The sequence below is a fragment of the Paroedura picta genome, chromosome 10 (genome assembly GCF_049243985.1).
Source record: "Paroedura picta isolate Pp20150507F chromosome 10, Ppicta_v3.0, whole genome shotgun sequence".
Lineage (NCBI taxonomy): Eukaryota > Metazoa > Chordata > Lepidosauria > Squamata > Gekkonidae > Paroedura > Paroedura picta.
In genome coordinates, this window is record NC_135378.1 from 25,689,030 (window position 1) to 25,707,565 (window position 18,536).

General features: G+C 43.4%; 1 long non-coding RNA gene across 1 annotated transcript in view; it reads left to right on the top strand.

Moving 5' to 3' along the window:
* Positions 1 to 18,536, top strand: part of LOC143819750 (uncharacterized) — a 79,855-nt gene that overhangs the window by 45,477 nt on the left and 15,842 nt on the right. The window contains exon 5 of the long non-coding RNA XR_013225079.1: positions 17,491 to 17,632. This is a non-coding gene — a long non-coding RNA (uncharacterized LOC143819750). The remainder of the gene's footprint in view (positions 1 to 17,490; positions 17,633 to 18,536) is intronic.

Below are 18,536 nucleotides of genomic sequence, written 5' to 3' on the forward strand. Positions count from 1 at the left end.
ACGCTACTAATTTGCCATAACCCACGACGTCGTAGACAATCTGCAACAATCCTGAAACCGACCCGCCAAAAGCGCTTCGTTGTGGCGCTTTCAGGGGAATCCAGAAAAGTGGATTCACCCTCCGGATAGCGATACACTCCTGCAACCAATCTGCAACAATAGCGATAAAGACCTGTGCGTTACCATTGTTGTGGGTTCTTCAAAGTCCCTCCTCCTGAGCCTGTCCTCCAAACTTCCGGCGAAGCGATCGCCATTTTTTTTTCCCCGAGCGAGTGGAGATCAACGCACCGGCCAGCCTCGGTTTAGCCAGTGAGGCTTCCCAGGCTGCAGTCCCTCCTCAGAGCAGTTTAGTCACTAAGCACAAGAAGCCCGCAGAAGCCCGTTTGCTGATGTATTTTCCCTTTATTTTTCACACTGTTTCGGCTGAAAATCGCGCCCGTGGGGGGGGGGAGGGGGGATTTTTTTTTTCCACTCGGAGGCAGCATGGCCACGATCAAATGACAGCTCAAACAGAGGCTTCCCCGGCTTCAGTCCCTCCCCTTCAGTCACTAAGTGACCTTCAGTTTCACACATTCCATTCAGCCGAAAATCGGGCCGTGAGAGGGGGGGATTTTTTTTTCTCACTCGGAGCCAGCGTGTTAACGATCAAACAATCAAACGGAGCCAGCGTGATAACGATCAAACAATCAAACTACAGCTCAAACACCCCAGGCAGCTGGATGGGTCTCTCCATTGCAACGAATCTGCTCACATTCGTTACAATGGGTGTGTTTTTTTTTTTAAAAACCTTTCTTAAAGGGAAAGGGGCTGTTTGGGAGCATGCTAACGGCTGCCCATTGGCTGCTTGACGGCCAGGGGCGGGACGAGCTTGGCAATAGCGCTTCCTTTCTAGCGATTTCTGCCGAGACCGGAAGCCTGTGGGAAACGCTAAAAAACGCAACTGATTCCACTACAAAGACAGGTATGCATAACGACGAATTCCACTATTTTAAATGGCGATTTTTCATTCAGTGACCAATTTGCAACAAAGATCCCCGTGCGAAATGGCCCCTAGAGCTGACAGGAACAAGGCTTCTTCCAGATGGCCTGGCAAGACATTGGCCCAATGGGCCACCTTGTTCATACCTCTGTAGTCTACACAGAAACAGGTACTGCCATTGGACTTGGGTACTACTACAATCAGGCTCCACCAGGCACTATGGGTTGGCTCTATGACTGTTAAGTGCAGCATCTCCTGGGGCTCTCATTCCACCTCAGCCCAACGTTTCCAGAGGACAAGTCTCCATGTGGCCCTAGCCACTTGTCCAGGATCTATAGGAATGATCACCCAAAAGGTTAGGCATATTATACAAGGCCATTATAGTTGATTCTGATTGCTAAATTGGTTCATATAGGAGTCAAAGATCCCTGCTATGTGCTTAGAACAATCCTCAGGTCTGCTTACAGGTCAGTCCATTTTATTCAATGGGGCTTTTTCACAGGCATGAGACTTTAGGATTGCAGCCTAAAACAACAAATGAACAAAGCTTTTCCCTAGAGCATTCACAAAAGAGTACAGCCATCCAGTCTCCACAAACAGCAAATGCTTCCGTGTGGTTTCTTCCTGCAGCAGCCATTTTGGGGTCGTGCCCACGTCCAAAAAGGCTCACAGTCTCAAAATGAAATCAGAGTCCGTTAGCACCTTTAAGACTAACAAAGATTTATTCAGGGTGTGAGCTTTCGAGTGCAAGCCCTCTTCGTCAGACTATGAACTCCTTACATGGCAGGGAATATATAGCAAAAATCAATTCTGTTACATCAGTAGACCGTGTCACACAACCAAATGCAGCCAATGATAATTGTTCTAAATTATATCGTCCCAGCTTAATCCTCATCTTTTCATCCAAATCATAATAGGCATGCTTGGGTGAATGCTTGTTGGACAAGAAAAATTGCCCCAGAGCCCCCCAAGGCTGGGGGCCCCCATTGTATTAGTTCATATTGCCTACGGCAAATGGACAAACAAGCTTGTGCCTATCTAAGCTTTCACCTTTTTACCTTCAAGGCAGTGATTTACTGAGTCAAGTGAGAAGTGAGTTGGTCTGCCTAGTGAATTGGCATTTATGGTGGTTAATAAACGTACCATCCTTAAGTACTACATACCAGACTTCATTATGTATTTATTATGATGAAGGTCCATGGAGTTATATGATACATTGTATTCTAATACCATTTTGGGGTGAATGTGCAGGAGAAGACCTCAAGCCAGCATGGTGTCGTGGTTAGGAGCAGTGGCCTCTAATCCGGAGAACCGGGTTTGATTCTGCACTCCTCCCCCACATGCAGTCTGCTGGGTGACCTTGGGCCAGTCACAGTTCTTTCAGAGCTTTCTCAGCCTCACCTACCTCACAGGGTGTCTGTTGTGGAGAGAGGAAAGGTAGGAGATTGTAAGCTGCTTTGAGACTCCTTCTGGAAATAAAAAATGGAGAACAAAAAAAAAAGCTCTCTTATTCTCTTCAAATACTGTGATTTGTTACAGGTTATCCTAAAGCGGGGGATCAGTGTGTAAAATGCAGAGGTTACCTGATACATGGAGGAAACAGCCATTTCGTTCTGTAATGATTACACTAACAAATTAGGTTGCATAACGTATCAACACAGTGGCCTAACTGGGGAGGCAATCCTCTAAATATTTATTGTGGCCAAAATCCCTCTGGCTTCAGTGGGGTTACTTCAGTGTATGCGCTCCGAAAGGCAAAAATTCTAGCTGTGTGCTCACTACTAGGCTGTTGATGGATGCTTTCCAAGGGATGTACCATGCTCCATTTATATTTAGATTGTTAAAAAGTCTTAGCACAGCTCATTCCTGACAGACTCACTGCTAAGAAAAAAAAAGTCTTTGATATTTGGTCAGAAATCCTGGCATATTTAAATACAAACTTAAAATTAGGTATGGGAACCCATATCCATGCCAAGGAACTATGTTTTATGTTAAAAAATTCAATTTGTCCAAGAACTAAGCCAACAAGCCTGAAATGTGCTGCTTCCATTTTACACTTTCGTTTTTCAATCCAAATGGATAAGTTCCCACACAGGACATGACTAGACTTGCCATTTTACTACTTGTGGCAGATAATATCCTGCCATAAGCCCCAGTCCCCCACCCTTGAAAAACTGAGGAGCATGTGTGGGTAAGGGAATGGCCAGAAAATGGCCTCCATAGTGACACTCTAAGAATGTCTCTATGGTTTTATGTTTAATATCATAGAGATTAGGAGAAAGAGTGTCACCCAGAAGTGACATCATATCTTTCTCAAATGCCACACTCCTCAACTAGCGCCCTCAAAATCTCCCAGCAATTACCTGGCAGCCAAAGAAGTGATGGAATGACACGCATGACATCCCTTTAGCCATTCCCTGAAATAACTGGCAGTCATGTATAAACAGTTCTTACTCATTCTAAGATCTTTTATGGGTTGCCCAGTTACAAGCAAGAAGACTTGCTTGATTCTTCAGAGGACTGCTGGCATTTCTGCAAAACTACCAGCAAGAATGCTCACACATTGATGTCTTCTCACAATTCAGGATTGTGGCAGTCTCTTGGTGGTTTTAGGTAATAGTTTTGAATTTGGCACAAACACTCACAGAGCAACAGAAGGTTGGGTTGGGTTAGGTTGGGTAGGGTAGGGTTGAGTTGAGTAGGGTTGGGTAGGGTTGGGTAGAGTAGGGTAGGGTCGGGTCATGTCAGGTTGGGTTGGGTTGGGTCAGATCAGTGTAGTTAGGTTGGAGTTAGCAGAGCAAGTGAGATTACTTAAGCTGACAAAGCAGGAGCTGCAGGAAGAATGCATTTACTGAATTCTGTATTACAGTTATTGTCTAGGCAGTTATTGCAGCTGGAGCCATAAATGTGAAATTACAACTGAAATAAGACTCTCTGCCACAAGCCCAGCATACCTCTCCTTTACCTAGAGATTCACTGGAATTAAAACGTCTCCAGATAAAAATCCGTTCCCCTACAGCAGACTTTTGATCATGGAGGAGCCCCTGCGATAATCTTTCAGGCATCAGGGAGCCCCAGAAGTGGTGTCAGCTGGCCATGCCTCCTTGCTACGCCCACCAAAGTGACATGTCACTGGAAATGACATCACTGTTCACATTAATAGGCAATCTCAAGGAAGATGGAGGGGAGAGAGACAGGAGATGGTTTACGGTGGGAGTAGGTATGCAGGATCCATCCACTCCCAGGTGCACAAAGGAAGAGAGACCTCTCTCATGTGCAGGAGGAGGAAGGAGGAACAATGGAAGAAGCAGGTTCCCTAGCTTGTGGTCCAGTTCATTAAGCCAGGGGGAGAAAGGCCATGGACCCCTTCCAATGCTCCTGCAGACCCCTGTGGGTCCACAGACCCGTAGTTGGGAATCCCTTCCCTAGAAAAAGCTGATGCTTTGGAGGGTGAACTCTATGGCATTGTAACTCACTGAGGTCCCACCCTGGGCTCCATCCCCAAATCTCCAGCAGTTTTCCAACCTAGATTTGGACACCCTACCACCCATCCCCCGTCAGTAGCCAAGGAGGACATGGCAACCCTATCCAATATCCTACTAGTCAAGTTTAAATGTTAAATCTTCAAACTTTTTAGCCAACTCAACTGATTGTAGGGTTGCTATTCCCCAGTTGGGGCCTGAGGACCCCACCATTTGGCGCCTTCCCCCCATTTCAGAGGTTTAAGAAATTGGAGGAAATCCACCCCCAGACAAGAAGCCTCAGCATAATTTCTCTCTCCTTCCTTCAAAAACAAATTGACAGGCCAGCAGCCTGACTTTTGAATGAACTTTTTGTTTAGGCAGGCTTGGGGCCTAAGCCGGTGACTAAGCGCTTTTCAAGGCCAATAAAACAGAGCTTGCCCAACAAATAGACATAAATGAAGCACTGAATGGTTGAATGAGACAATATTGTCTGGTTTTCTGTTGCTTCCCAAATGAGGACGGGGGCGTTCCCAAAAAACTCAAAATGGCGGCTGTGGGGAAAAACCCAATTGCATGGATTTTTGCATTTGGCAGCCGCAAATTAGACTCCGCTAGACCCTGCTTTAAAAAATGAAAACCGTTTTTCTAGGGATTCCTTTGCTGCAGGGCAAGTGAGGGGGCAATTTGGGTCTGCTCCCAAGGAGGCAAATTTCAGTGCGGAAATGGTAAAAAAATGTGACCCTTTAAAAATGCAAATCCAAACAATATTACTGTTGTGGAAACAGTCCGGGTGGACAAACCTGCACTGTTTTGGTGCTGTCACCAAAAAGGCCCTTGCCTCCTTTACCATCCGCCGTAAGAATGAGCTTCCAAATGCATTTCACTAACCAGAAGTTGTTGGTAAAAAAGATCTTACTGTAATTGGTTTTAAGTTTTTCAGTGAATAACAGTGACTGTAATCTCATGCAAAATGGTTTATAGCATATACATACAGAAACGTGCAGATGGTATTCAGAATTTGCAGTGAGCCCTATGGGGGTCTGATACTATATTTGAGATCATTCACAGTAAGGTTCCACTGGGGAGGTTTAGGATAAGGTGATCACCCTTCCTGCCTTTGGCAGGACTGTCTCACTTTTGGGGCATTTGCCCCGTGTCCCATGGCATTTCCCGCCTGTCCTGCAGTGTTCTCATTGTTGTTGTTATGTGCGAAGTCGTGTCCGACCCATCGCGACCCCATGGACAATGATCCTCCAGGCCTTCCTGTCCTCTAACATACCCCATTTAAGTTTGCACCTACTGCTTCAGTGACTCCATCCATCCACCTCATTCTCTGTCGTCCCCTTCTTCTTTTGCCCTCGATCGCTCCCAGCATTAGGCTCTTCTCCAGGGAGTCCTTCCTTCTCATGAGGTGGCCAAAGTATTTGAGTTTCATCTTCAGGATCTGGCCTTCTAAGGAGCAGTCAGGGTTGATCTCCTCTAGGACTGACCGGTTTGTTCGCCTTGCAGTCCAAGGGACTCGCAAGAGTCTTCTCCAGCACCAGAGTTCAAAAGCCTCAATTCTTTGACGCTCGGCCTTCCTTATGGTCCAACTTTCGCAGCCATACATTGCAACTGGGAATACCATAGCCTTGACTAAACGCACTTTTGTTGGCAGGGTGATGTCTCTGCTTTTTAGGATGCTGTCTAGATTTGCCATAGCTTTCCTCCACAGGAGCAAGCGTCTTTCAGGGGCATTTCCCACGGCTTAAAAATAGCACAATGGTTGCCGATTGAAAACGCTACTAATTTGCCATAACGCACGACGTCGTCAACAATCTGCAACAATCCTGAAACCGATCAGCAATAAGCGCTTCGTTGTGGCGCTTTCAGGGGAATCCAGAAAACTGGATTCACCCTCCGGATAGCGATACACTCCTGCAACCAATCTGCAACAGTAGCGCTAAAGACCTGTGCGTTACCATTGTAGCTGGTTCTTCAAAGTCCCTCCCCCTGGATCTCTCCTCCAAACTTCCGGCGAAGCGATCGCCATTTTTTTTTCTCGGAGCGAGCGGGGATAAACGCACCGGCGAGCCTCTTTCTGTTTAGAGGCTTCCCTGGCTTCAGTCCTTCACCTTTAGTCACTAAGCACAAACCACATAAAAGCCCGTTTGCAGAAATAAAGTCCCTTTATTTTTTACACATAAATTCAGCCGAAAATCGAGCCCGTGAGAAGGGGGGGGGGGAATTTTTTTTTATCACTCGAGCCAGCGTGCCAACGATCATACAATCAAACGATAGATCACATTAGGCAGCTGGATGGGTCTCTCCAGTGCAAGGAATCTACGTAGATTCGTTGCTATGGGTCTGTTTTTTTTTTTTAAAAAGCTTTCTTAAAGGGAAAGGGGCTGTTTGGGAGCATGCTAACGGCTGCCCATTGGCTGCTTGACGGCCAGGGGCGGGACAAGCTTGGCAATAGCGCTTCCTTTCTAGCGATTTCTGCCGAGACCGGAAGCCTGTGGGAAACGCTAAAAAACGCAACTGATTCCACTACAAAGCCAGGTGTGCAAAACGACGAATTCCACTATTTTAAATGGCGATTTTTCATTCCGCAAACAATTTGCAACAAAGATCGCCGTGGGAAATGGCCCTTAATTTCTTTGCTGCAGTCCCCATCTGCAGTGATCTTGGAGCCCAGGAAAATAAAATCTGTCACTATCTCCATTTCTTCATCATCTATTTGCCAGGAATTGAGAGGGCCGGATGCCATGATCTTTGTTTTCTTTTCTTTTTTTTATTGATACAAAAAGCAGTAAATAAAATATAATCATTATTTGAAAATATACGACCCCACATTGACTTCACAGTGATATAAACTTTTGCCCAAAACTCTAAGAGCCATGAGTCTAAGAGCCATCAACATTTCCACTACATTTTTTTTAAAAAAGCCTGTTTAGATATACAAAAGAAAAGTTATTATTTAAGTTGATTAATAATAACTTTTCTTTTGTATTGAGAGATCGTAGACCTCATGTTAACTGCTTGATACAATCTAAGAGCTATCCTGGCAGATATTTCTAGGTTTAAGTTAGATGCTTAACATTAAACATTTCTTATAGAACAGTATGAGTTTTGGCCCTGTATCAATACCCTGATGGAGAGGAAAGTAGGGCTTTCAACGTAAATCTGAAAATATACCTGTCAGGATGGCTCTTAGAATGGGTCAAGTATAAATTGTTTTGTAGATGTATCAGAATTAAGGATAAGGAGAAGCTATAGAAGACTGAAAGCTTATATTGTTCTATGTTTAATGTTGAGCATTTAATCTAAACCTGGAAATCTTATTATTCTCTGTATTAACAACATATACTGTATCCTACATTGCTATTTTTATGAAAAAGGGGAAGCAGTGCCTTTTTTCTCTCTTGTTTCTTTTCCTTAGTAGGCATATAGGTAATATAATCGTTAGTGTTGGAAATATAAAATGGGGCTTTCCCCCCTTATTTTTTTATTGGTGTATTGTTATAGGGCCAAAGCTCATATTGATCTGTAGAAAATGAAAAGCTCTCAACTTATACCTGTCAGGATGGCTCTTAGAATGGGTCAAGTATAAATGGTTTGTAGGTGTATCTGTATTAAGGATAAGGAGAAATTATGAAATCCTTTTGTAATTTTTTTTTCTTTGTACATCTTTAATGATCTTTGTTTTCTTGATGTTGCGTTTCAAGCCAACTTTTGCACTCTCCTCCTTCACCCGCATCAATAGGCTCTTTAGTTCCTCTTCACTTTCTGCCATTAGAGTGGTATCATCTGCTCATATGTTCTCATATTTTTTATTTAAAAATTTAATTTTTTTTAATTAAAATTTTTCCCACGCGGCAGGCAGCTGAGTAGGCAGTCCGGGCTCAGGAGGCCCCCACACAGGCACCTGGGTTCAGGAGGCCCCCGTGCAGGGGCCCGGGCTCCGGGCTCAGTTGCGGGGCTTCCTGCTCAGGTCTGTTGCCACCTGCTCAGGCGGCCTTCCTGCCTCCAGACCTTGCCGCCTCCCGGGCCATCGCCGCCTTAAGGCCAGTCAAGGGGAGAGGGAGGGGGGAGGCCCGCCTGCCGCCGCCGCCCTTCTAAGGGTTGGGGAGGGAGGAAAGGGAGGGCCTGCCTGCTGCCGCGGCAGGAGGGCAACAAAGATGGTGAGAGGTTGGGGACCAAGACGTATGAAGAAAGGTTGGGGAAGCTTGGTCTGTTTAGCCTGGAGAGGAGGCGACTGAGAGGGGATCTGATAACCATCTTCAGGTATTTATAAGGCAGCCATATAGAGGATGGAGCAGAGTTGTTCTCTCTTGCCCCAGAGGAATGGACGGGAACCAATGGGATGAAATTAATTCAAAAGAAATTCCATCTAAACATCCAAAAGAAGTTCCTGACAGTTAGAGCGGTTTCTTGGTGGAACAGGCTTCTTCAGGAGGTGGTGGGTTCTCCATCTTTGGAAATTTTTTAACAGAGGCTAGATAGCCATCTGACAGAGAGGCTGATTCTGTGAAGTTTCAAGGGAGTGGCAGGTTACACTGGATGAGTAATGGGTTGTGAGTGTCCTGCAGAGTGCAGGGGATTGGACTAGATGACCCAGGAGATCTCTTCCAACTCTATGATTCTGTGATTCTGTGATTCTATGAGTAAGACCACTTTCTCAAACTTGTAGCTCACCACCCCATATACAACCCACCTGCAACCTATTGTACTTACTTAACCATCAGACGTATTTCTGATAGCAAAGGAACACAAAACAGAGCCACACTACGGTTCATGTCACTGTGGTTTTAGTGGTTAGAATAGCCTTTTGCAACTTTTTTACCATTGAGAAACCTCTGAAACATTCTTCATGCTTCAAGAAACCCCAGAAGTGGTGCGATCATGCAGAATATGGATGGGAAGCATAGCTGTGTACATGCCCACCCAGGCTCCTCCCCTTCCACACCCTCCTGGCCCATAATTGGCCATTTTGGGAGGGGGACATGTCAACATGACCATATAGGGTCATATCATCCGATAAATGTTTTAACACATTTTAAAAATATATTTAAAATTAATTTATTCCCACCCATTCAGGAAAACCCTTCCAGGGACACCAGGACAGTCCTAGGGTTTCACAAAACCCTGATTGAGGTTTCAAGGTTTCAAGCCCCATTCTGCCCTAGAGGCTTGCCTAGTGTTCTTGGGCCAGTCACACATTCTCAGTCTCATCTACTTTACAGAACTGTTGTGAGGAAAAAATCGAGTAAAGGAGAATGGTGTCAGTTGCTTTTGTTTGTCATTGTTGAGAAGGGGAGGGTAGAAAGGAAGAAGATGTGCGGGGGTTTTTTATACCCTGCTTTTCAGTACCTGAAGGAGTCCCAAAGCAGCTTACAAACATCATGCTCCTGTGAAGAAAGTCCATTTTCCATTGTGGACCAAATTAATAGTAAGAAAGCCTCCACACCTGTGAGGTAGGTGGGGCTGAGAGATCTCGAGCAGAACTGCTCTTTGAGAATATCTCTAAGAGAACTGTGATGAGCCCAAGGTCATTCAGCTGGCTGCATGTGGAGGAGTGAGGAAGCCAAGTCGGTTCTTCAGATTAGAGTCCACTGCTCTTTAATCACTATACCAAGTAAATAAATAAACTAGCAAGGCAAGTCAAACTCCCAAAGAGGAGGGGATTCACATATGAGAGAGGAGAGAAAAGGACGGTGTTGGGAACATAATCTTGGCACCAAATTAATGAAGGAGAAAACAAAAAAACAAAAACTGTCACCTGTGTATTTCTGAGCCATGATCTGCCACTCAGGACCAGGTGAGTGAACGAGCTGCTACTCTGGGCTGTATCTTTTCTCTGGGAGTGGTTACAGAGACTGGGGGCCTTTTCGCACGGGGATCTTTGTTGCAAATTGTTTGCGGAAGGAAAAATCGCCATTTAAAATAGTGGAATTCGTCGTTTTGCACACCTGGCTTTGTAGTGGAATCAGTTGCGTTTTTTAGCGTTTCCCACAGGCTTCCGGTCTCGGCAGAAATCGCTAGAAAGGAAGCGCTATTGCCAAGCTCGTCCCGCCCCTGGCCGTCAAGCAGCCAATGGGCAGCCGTTAGCATGCTCCCAAACAGCCCCTTTCCCTTTAAGAAAGGTTTTTTAAAAAAAAAACAGACCCATAGCAACGAATCTGTGTAGATTCTTTGCTACGGAGAGACCCATCCAGCTGCCTAATGTGAGCTGTCGTTTGATTGTATGATCGTTTGCACGCTGGCTCGAGTGATAAAAAAAAATTCCCCCCCCCCTTCTCACGGGCTCGATTTTCGGCTGAATTTATGTGTAAAAAATAAAGGGACTTTATTCCAGCAAACGGGCTTTTAAGTGGTTTGTGCTTAGTGACTAAAGGTGAAGGAATGAAGCCAGGGAAGCCTCTAAACAGAAAGAGGCTCGCCGGTGCGTTTATCCCCGCTCGCTCCGAGAAAAAAAAATGGCGATCGCTTCGCCGGAAGTTTGGAGAAGAGAGCCAGGGGGAGGGGCTTTGAAGAACCAGCAACAATGGTAACGCACAGGTCTTTAGCGCTAGTGTTGCAGATTGGTTGCAGGAGTGTATCGCTATCCGGAGGGTGAATCCACTTTTCTGGATTTCCCTGAAAGCGCTAAAACGAAGCGCTTATTGCTGATCGGTTTCAGGAGTGTTGCAGATTGTCTACGACGTCGTGGGTAATGCCAAATTAGTAGCGTTTTCAATTAGCAACCATTGTGCTATTTTTAAGCCGTGGGAAATGGCCCTGGCTCTTCCCCACCCATTTTGGCACAAGCAAGTCTGCATTTCACACAGCAGCTAATCCAGCCTTAGCGCTGCTTGCATAACAGATCTTCTAAATTCACGGTGGGGGTTAGGAAATCGTAGGCTTTGGAGAAAGAGGGCTTTCTTCCTGAGTAACATCAGTGTAGAAATCAGCGTCTGACTTGGTCCAAGCTTTCAACTAACACTGCACAGAAACCATAGTCTGCATCTGTAAGAACAGAAATTTGGGTCTCTACCCCTCCCCCCAGCCCCAAAATTACTTCCAGACTACAATAACTTGTTTTATTTTTAGCCCTACAGCCATGATGGATTGGCTTGGAGTCCCTTTTGCTACCACCTCCGAAGGAGAGCCAAGAAAGGGAATGGGGAGACATAAATTTCCATCAGTGATTATCACACTTCTGTTTTCAAATGGTTAAAAAAAAGAGGCAAATCCATTGTGAAATCATCCCAAAGCCTTCCTCTTTAATACAGAATAAGCACAGAATCAAAAAGCGAATAATTGAAAGACGTTGGAGGGGGGCCAACAGAATGTGGCTAATGTTTCACCTAATTTTTCTCTGTTTCCTGTAACATTTCTGCCCCATATTACATGAACTTCAGATCTTGGTCAGGCATCTGCTTCTTGACTGTTCACGCTCTCTGCTTGCTTCTTGGCAAAAGTACAAGTAAAACAAAGAAGCCAGAAGTATAAAGCTATCAGAGATTAGCAATGGGCACGGTGACAGAGACGCTAGCAGAACGCACCTTACGTCATGGGGGATGAGGGTTGAAGTATCCCTTGGGAAATAGCTTACACTGATTCAACTCAGTGGGCGCGTCTGTCACCAAAGCTTCAGATGTAATAGGCCTACTTGGTTGACCATGGTGGAAAGGTTAGGAAGGATCAGCAGATGACTGAAATATATAAACTGCAGAAGACTGTCCTGTTTGGGTAGAGATTCTTCTAGCATCAGGAATAAAATTCTCAAAATAATTTAAAAAAGAAATCTTACCACCACTTCTTTGCCCTCCCTGCCCCCTACTTGTATCTTCAAATATGAAGGTTCCAGATTTCTTTCCTTCACACAAATGAATTTAATCCCTCCCCCCTCAAAGACTATTAATTATTCATGCCAACACAACCCATGTCCATTGCCATATTCTTCTTTCCACAGTTTCAAAAGACAGTGACGTGAGTAAATTCTTTAATTACATCCTGCTTTCCCCCCTACTTGGGACTATAGTGGCCTATCGGAGACTGTTTCCACACTAGGGATATCATTTGGATTTGCATTTTTAAGGGGTTGAGTTTTTTGTCCATTTCCGCACTAAAATTTGCTTCTTCAGGAGCAGTTCCGAATTGCCGTCTCACTTGCCCTGCAGCAAAAGAATCCCCAGAAAACCAATTTTCATTTTTTTAAGTGAGGTCTAATAGGGCCTAATTTGGGACTGCCCAATATGGAATTGCGTGTAATCGGGTTTTTCCCCACCTCTTCCATTTTGAGTTGTTTGGGAATTCTCCTTGCCATCACTTTCCAGTAAGGCCACATCCACCTCAGCCTTCAGAAATCCTTAATATGATCCACTAAGGGAACTTTATTATTGGGATATTTGATTAACGTAGCAGAATTTGCCCAGTGGTAGAAGTATGCAGTAAATAAATCTCCCAAGAAGAATATTGCAGAAAGGAAATTTATTCAAGTAGATTCAGTTCACATCCAGGGTACAGTCAAAAGAAGAGAACAAAGCCTAATCTAAAGAGTACTTTCCCTGTCATAGGACCAGCTAAATCTAGCATCATTTGCATGGTAGTATGAAGGCATTGTTTCTACAAGAAAGACGTGACTCCATGCAAACCAGAGCTGAGAATACGGGAGAACAAAGAACACACAGGAAGGAGGGCTCAAAGGGCAGTTCCTAGGTCAAAACAAAGAGAGAAAGAGAAAGATCCCATAGAAGAGATAACATTTATACATACATAGAGTGATGTAGCCCCCTCCTCCTCCCCCTCCCCCCAATGTCCAGGTATGCTGAGTCACCAAGACTCTCCAGGGCTGCTGGTAGAGAAACCACTTTTCCCACTCCCATTTCCTGACAAGTACACACCCCTGCCTGGGGGTTTGAGCTTGGGCATCAGTTTTCAGGACTCCCTTGCTAAGGAAGGACGCTGCTGATGCCTGGCACTCTGCTGCTGCCCATTCCTACTGTCACCAGCCAGAGGGTGCTGGGCCCCTTCCACCCACTGAGTGGGAGATATGTCACTGAGCCCCTCCCTCTACCCTTGTACAGCTTCTAAAGAGGCTCAGAGAGCTGAAGAACATGTAGACAAAGAACTGCAGGGCAATGTTACCTCTAACAAAACTTTTAAAGTTTTACTTGTCAGTAATTTTCCCCGAGTGATTCAAGTTTAGCAATAAACTCAAATCACTAGAATCATAGAATCATAGAATCATAGAGTTGGAAGGGGCCATACAGGCCATCTAGTCCAATCCCCTGCTCATTGCAGGATCAGCCCAGAGCATCCTAAAGCATCCAAGAAAAGTGTGTATCCAACCTTTGCTTGAAGACTGCCAGTGAGGGGGAGCTCACCACTTCCTTAGGCAGCCTATTCCACTGCTGAACTAGACTCATCCCACTTGTAGAAAAACAAAACAAAAATTGACATGATTGAATAAGCAATAGTGTAGCTTGTAAACCAATGAAGGGGTGGAGAACCACTAATGTTCTGCTAAGATGGCTACCCAAGAGTAAATCTAGAATCTATCCAATTTTTCAAAAAAACTAAGAAAAAAATTAGGAGAAAAAATAGGAAGAAGCAGAGTGCATGCGTTGCATTTGAAGTAAAGCCCTATTGACTACTACAGTGAAAATCGAAAGTAATCTATACGTGCATAATACGTCTTTATCTTCCACCCAAAACTTCTCCGTTTCTTTTGCGTTCCTGTATGTGCATGTATGTTAAAAGTTAATTTTATTTTTCTATTGTTTATTTCCTTGGGGACCTAAGTTGGGTGGAAACATGTCATAAATATGTTTTAAATATATAAATTATACCTTGGTTCTGTTGGCCTGCACAGTGAGTCCTTCCTTCCTTCATTTATTTATTTATTTTTCAATTTTTATACTGCCACTCTCCAAAGGTCTCGTAGAAGTTCACAAGATAATAAAATACAGTCAATTCCATAAAACCCCATAAAAACACCCCTTATCACAATTAAACAGATGGCGATCTCTTCCTAAAGAGAATTCTAATCTTCCCGTCCCTCTTTAAAAAGAATTCTGTTTTATAAATGGGAGTTCCTTAATATATGATAGATTTCATGGTAACTAACACACTAAGAACTTGGCTCTAGAATTAAACTTCTGTGAGCACAAAAAAAGTAAACAAGTGATGTTCAATACAACAAGATCATGTTTCCTTGGTGGAAAATGGCTAGATGGAAGGAACCCCCTTCCATCTTCTAATCTTTATTTTATTTTTGCACAAAACAAACAAGAAACATCTCTTTGTAATCTCTTTCTAATTCATATTTTTGTTTGGATTGGGGAGAAATAGTTTGGATAGTTTTCTGTTCTGTGGTTGTTGAAAAGCCCAATGAAAATAATGCAGTACTGAAGAACAGGAAATTCTTGTGGTCTTGAGGGTCTTGTGGTCTAACTGGAGGGGGTTAAGTAGAAGCCAGGCATGAAATATCCCCCCCTCCCGATATATTAAGCATTCATACTGACATGAGAAACACTGCTTGCACAAGATGACCAGCAAAATTTGCAGACTAATGTTCAAAATCTACAAAAGTGTAGGAAGTAGGCCAATTTATTTAAACCCAACCCTGCTTTTCAGTTAATATTAATAATAACAACAATTTCTTTATTTGTTATCCACCCTTTCTTTTCGAACTCAATGTGGGATACATCACAGTCAAGTCTACAGCTGACACAAAACATATTGACCATTGCTACATGGTATACTTTGCTCACACCCTCAGGCTCCTTTGTTCTGCCCAACCAAGTGACATCTAGTTCTGATTTTTTTTTCTTCTTCAGAGTTCACAAAGTACTGTTTGTGATGTCTTAATTTCAAAGCTAGTCTTCCACAATGACTTGAATGTGGGACTGCCATGAGTGATTTTTAAGAGTCTGCAGCTTGTGTGTGACACATATACTGAATTGAAAGCTTGTGAAGCAAAGAAAATATTTTTGTGAAGCAAGTTAGTGAAGGTAACTTTAAATTTCTCATGCTGCAATGGACTAAAATTTGAGAAGAACGGGAATTTACAATTCATTGTTGAAAGACATCAAAGCACTGAACCTATTGCAGATGGACTTTCAGAACAGATTCACTGATTGACATAAGCTTGGAAAGGAAATAAGAATGTTTCAGAATCCATTTGAAGAAGCACCAGAAGATGCAAATAACTTTTCAGATGGAACTAATTAATTTGCCAGCCAGTGATCATCTCAGAGACATTTATAGAGAAAATAGCCTTGTTAGATTTCTATTTTGGTCTGCCTGATATATTTATCAACCTAAAGATTTTTGCTTCAGGCATGTTGACAGTCTTTGGCACCACATACATCTGTGAACAAACCTTTTCCATGATGAAAATTGTAAAATCAAAGTGTAGGTCAAGGTTTACAGATGAACATTTACATGCCATTTTAAGAGTGTCTGTCACAAACCTTGACTTGGACATCAATGCCTTGGCTAACAGAAAACAGCCACAAAAATCACACTGACTAGGTAAGCATGTGTAGCTAAATAAAAGGATTCCACACTAAAATATTTTGCAAAATGGATTGCATTAAAGTTCATATTCCTTCACTTACCTTTGAATGTTTACTTTTGATCTAAATAAGTAGGTTAATAATTTTGTTACATTTTGGTTTAAAATGTGGCCCTCTTTAGGCACTGGGCACTCTAATGCAACCCCATGTGCCAAAATGGTCTACTGCAATCATATATAAGTTCCGGTCTTTAGCATCTTTAGCATTCACACATTTTATTGTAGGTGTATACCTAAGATGGTGCTAATATAAAGTACAACTATGACCAATAATGTTAAATATTCAAATATATTTGTCACATGATGATGATTGACAGACCTCTCTTGAAGATATGCTCAACTTGCCTTTGTATCATGGGTAAAAGGATCCCTTTATTGTAGCTGAGTGGAAATTATACACCCCTCCCCCCAAAAAAGGGCCTTTAATTTGGGGTCACACATCAGAAAAGTATAGTGCTTTTTTGTCTTATTGAATACTGTTGGAGAGAGAAGCACTAATAACGCAGTCAAATAGGCCTATTCAGAATGCTACTCAGGTCTGTTCAATTGGAAAGTGCAATCCTACACAGAGTTCTAAGTCAATTGAAGTCTGTAGGATTCGGAAGGGCTAAAGTTCAGTTGGATTGTGCCCACTGTAATTCTCCCCCTGTTATTTTATATTGTGCCATTCACTTTAACCAAGTTCTGTTTCTGAGTTCCTGGGGGGTGGGGAGGGAAGTGTAGACTTTCCTGCAGAATAAACAAGACTGAATAACTGTTGAAAGAAATGCTTTGTAATTCTTGGTAGAATAAGCATTTTTTAAAAAATTCCCAACATCTGGCCTTGAGCAAAAAGTGCCAATGTTGGTTTTTGTACACTTTTAGAAAGCTTCTGAAATTTCTCATGTTAATCCCCCAAATACTTAAATAAGAATTGAAAGGGGAAATGCTGTGTTCCGGTAGTTCAAGAGTTGTAGTGGATATTCATTCTGACAGATCTAACATGTTCCCACATCAGCCAGTGGGACAAAACAGAACCTATATATCTATTTTCAAAATGTATAGATGTTCTACGGAATAAGCTGGGGGGGGGCATATCAAATTGTGGGAGGTGGGAAGAATTTGGAAACCCTACATCCCCCCCCCCCAAAAAAAATTGCATTCCAGGATTTGTCCTCAGGGATGTGGGGGAATTCTGTGTCTTCAGTTGGTATTTCCTGTCATCCCCCAGAGTTGTGGTGAGAGAAAAATAGAAGTTAAGAAATGGCTGTTGGTGGTGGTGTCCTTTTTGGGAAAACCTGAAAGTAATGCAATGCCTCTGTCAGATCTGCCCTCTAACTCTATGGTTTTACCATAGAGTTTCAGCCAATTCCCAGAGGGCACTGACATCACTTCTAGGTTTCTTCATAGCAGAAGCTCAGCTTCTCTTAACATTCCTTCTCTTCTGGAGCATTTTTAGTCCTCGTCAATGTGTGTTTTATACACAAGGTCATGTACAAAGTCATATTTTTCTGCATTTCTAGGGAGTCCAACAAGCAGGAAAAGAGAGCCTCCTGCCTTGTCTGTGGATGGCTCCATTTTGCTGCTTTTGACATCAACACAACGACCAGCCACTCTGCTATTATTAGATACAGTAACGATTCCTACAATGTCATCCACCACAAAGTAAGCACAGATTTCTTAATATAATACTACCAGTGTGGCAGAATGATTCTTCCTTTCCAAGATTTTGGAAACATACTTCTTTAGGTGCCTTCTCAAAGGGTATTTTTCTTACATGCTCCATCATTACAGCACAATCTCATGTTCCATGTTGTATCCACTGTTATGGCAAAGACTAGGTTATGCCAGTGGAAGACGAGCTGTTCCAGTGCCACTTCTGTCTGCACCATTGGGGTAACACAAGATGCATTACACTACTTCATAGAGCAACCTTTCTCCACTTTTTTGACATTGAGAAACCCCCGAAACATTCTTTAGGCTTCGAGAAACCCCAGAAGTGGTGTGATCATGCAGTATATGGTTCAGAAGCACAGCTGTGTACATGCCCACCCAGGGCCCCTCACCTTCCCACCCCCTCCAGGCCCCTCATTAGCCACTGGGTGCGTGTGTGTGACATGACCATATATGGTTATATAACCTAATAAATGTTTAACAGATTTAAACAATATATTAAAAATAATTAACTCCCTCCCATTCAGGAAACCCTTCCAGGGCCATCAAGAAACCCCAGGGCTTCATAAAACCCTGGTTGAGAAAACCTGTCATAGAGGACCATATGTTAGAACTCCATTCCTCTCCACTGTCACTCTTCTAGAACTTGGGATACTGATGAGATTCAAAGGAGATGCAGAATGAGCTCTTTATACATGGCCAGGGTTTCTCACCTTGTCCTGCCACATGGGAAAGCATAGAGCTTCAATAAGTCTCATGCCAGCAGGGTAATGCAAGAACTGGTTGAATTATCTCAGAGCCTCAGCTGTCGAGCCAACAAAATTGCTCTTGTACTTGTTTACTGCGTTCTTCAGTCTAATCCTGTGCCTACTCAAAAGTGTCAGTGACTAAACCA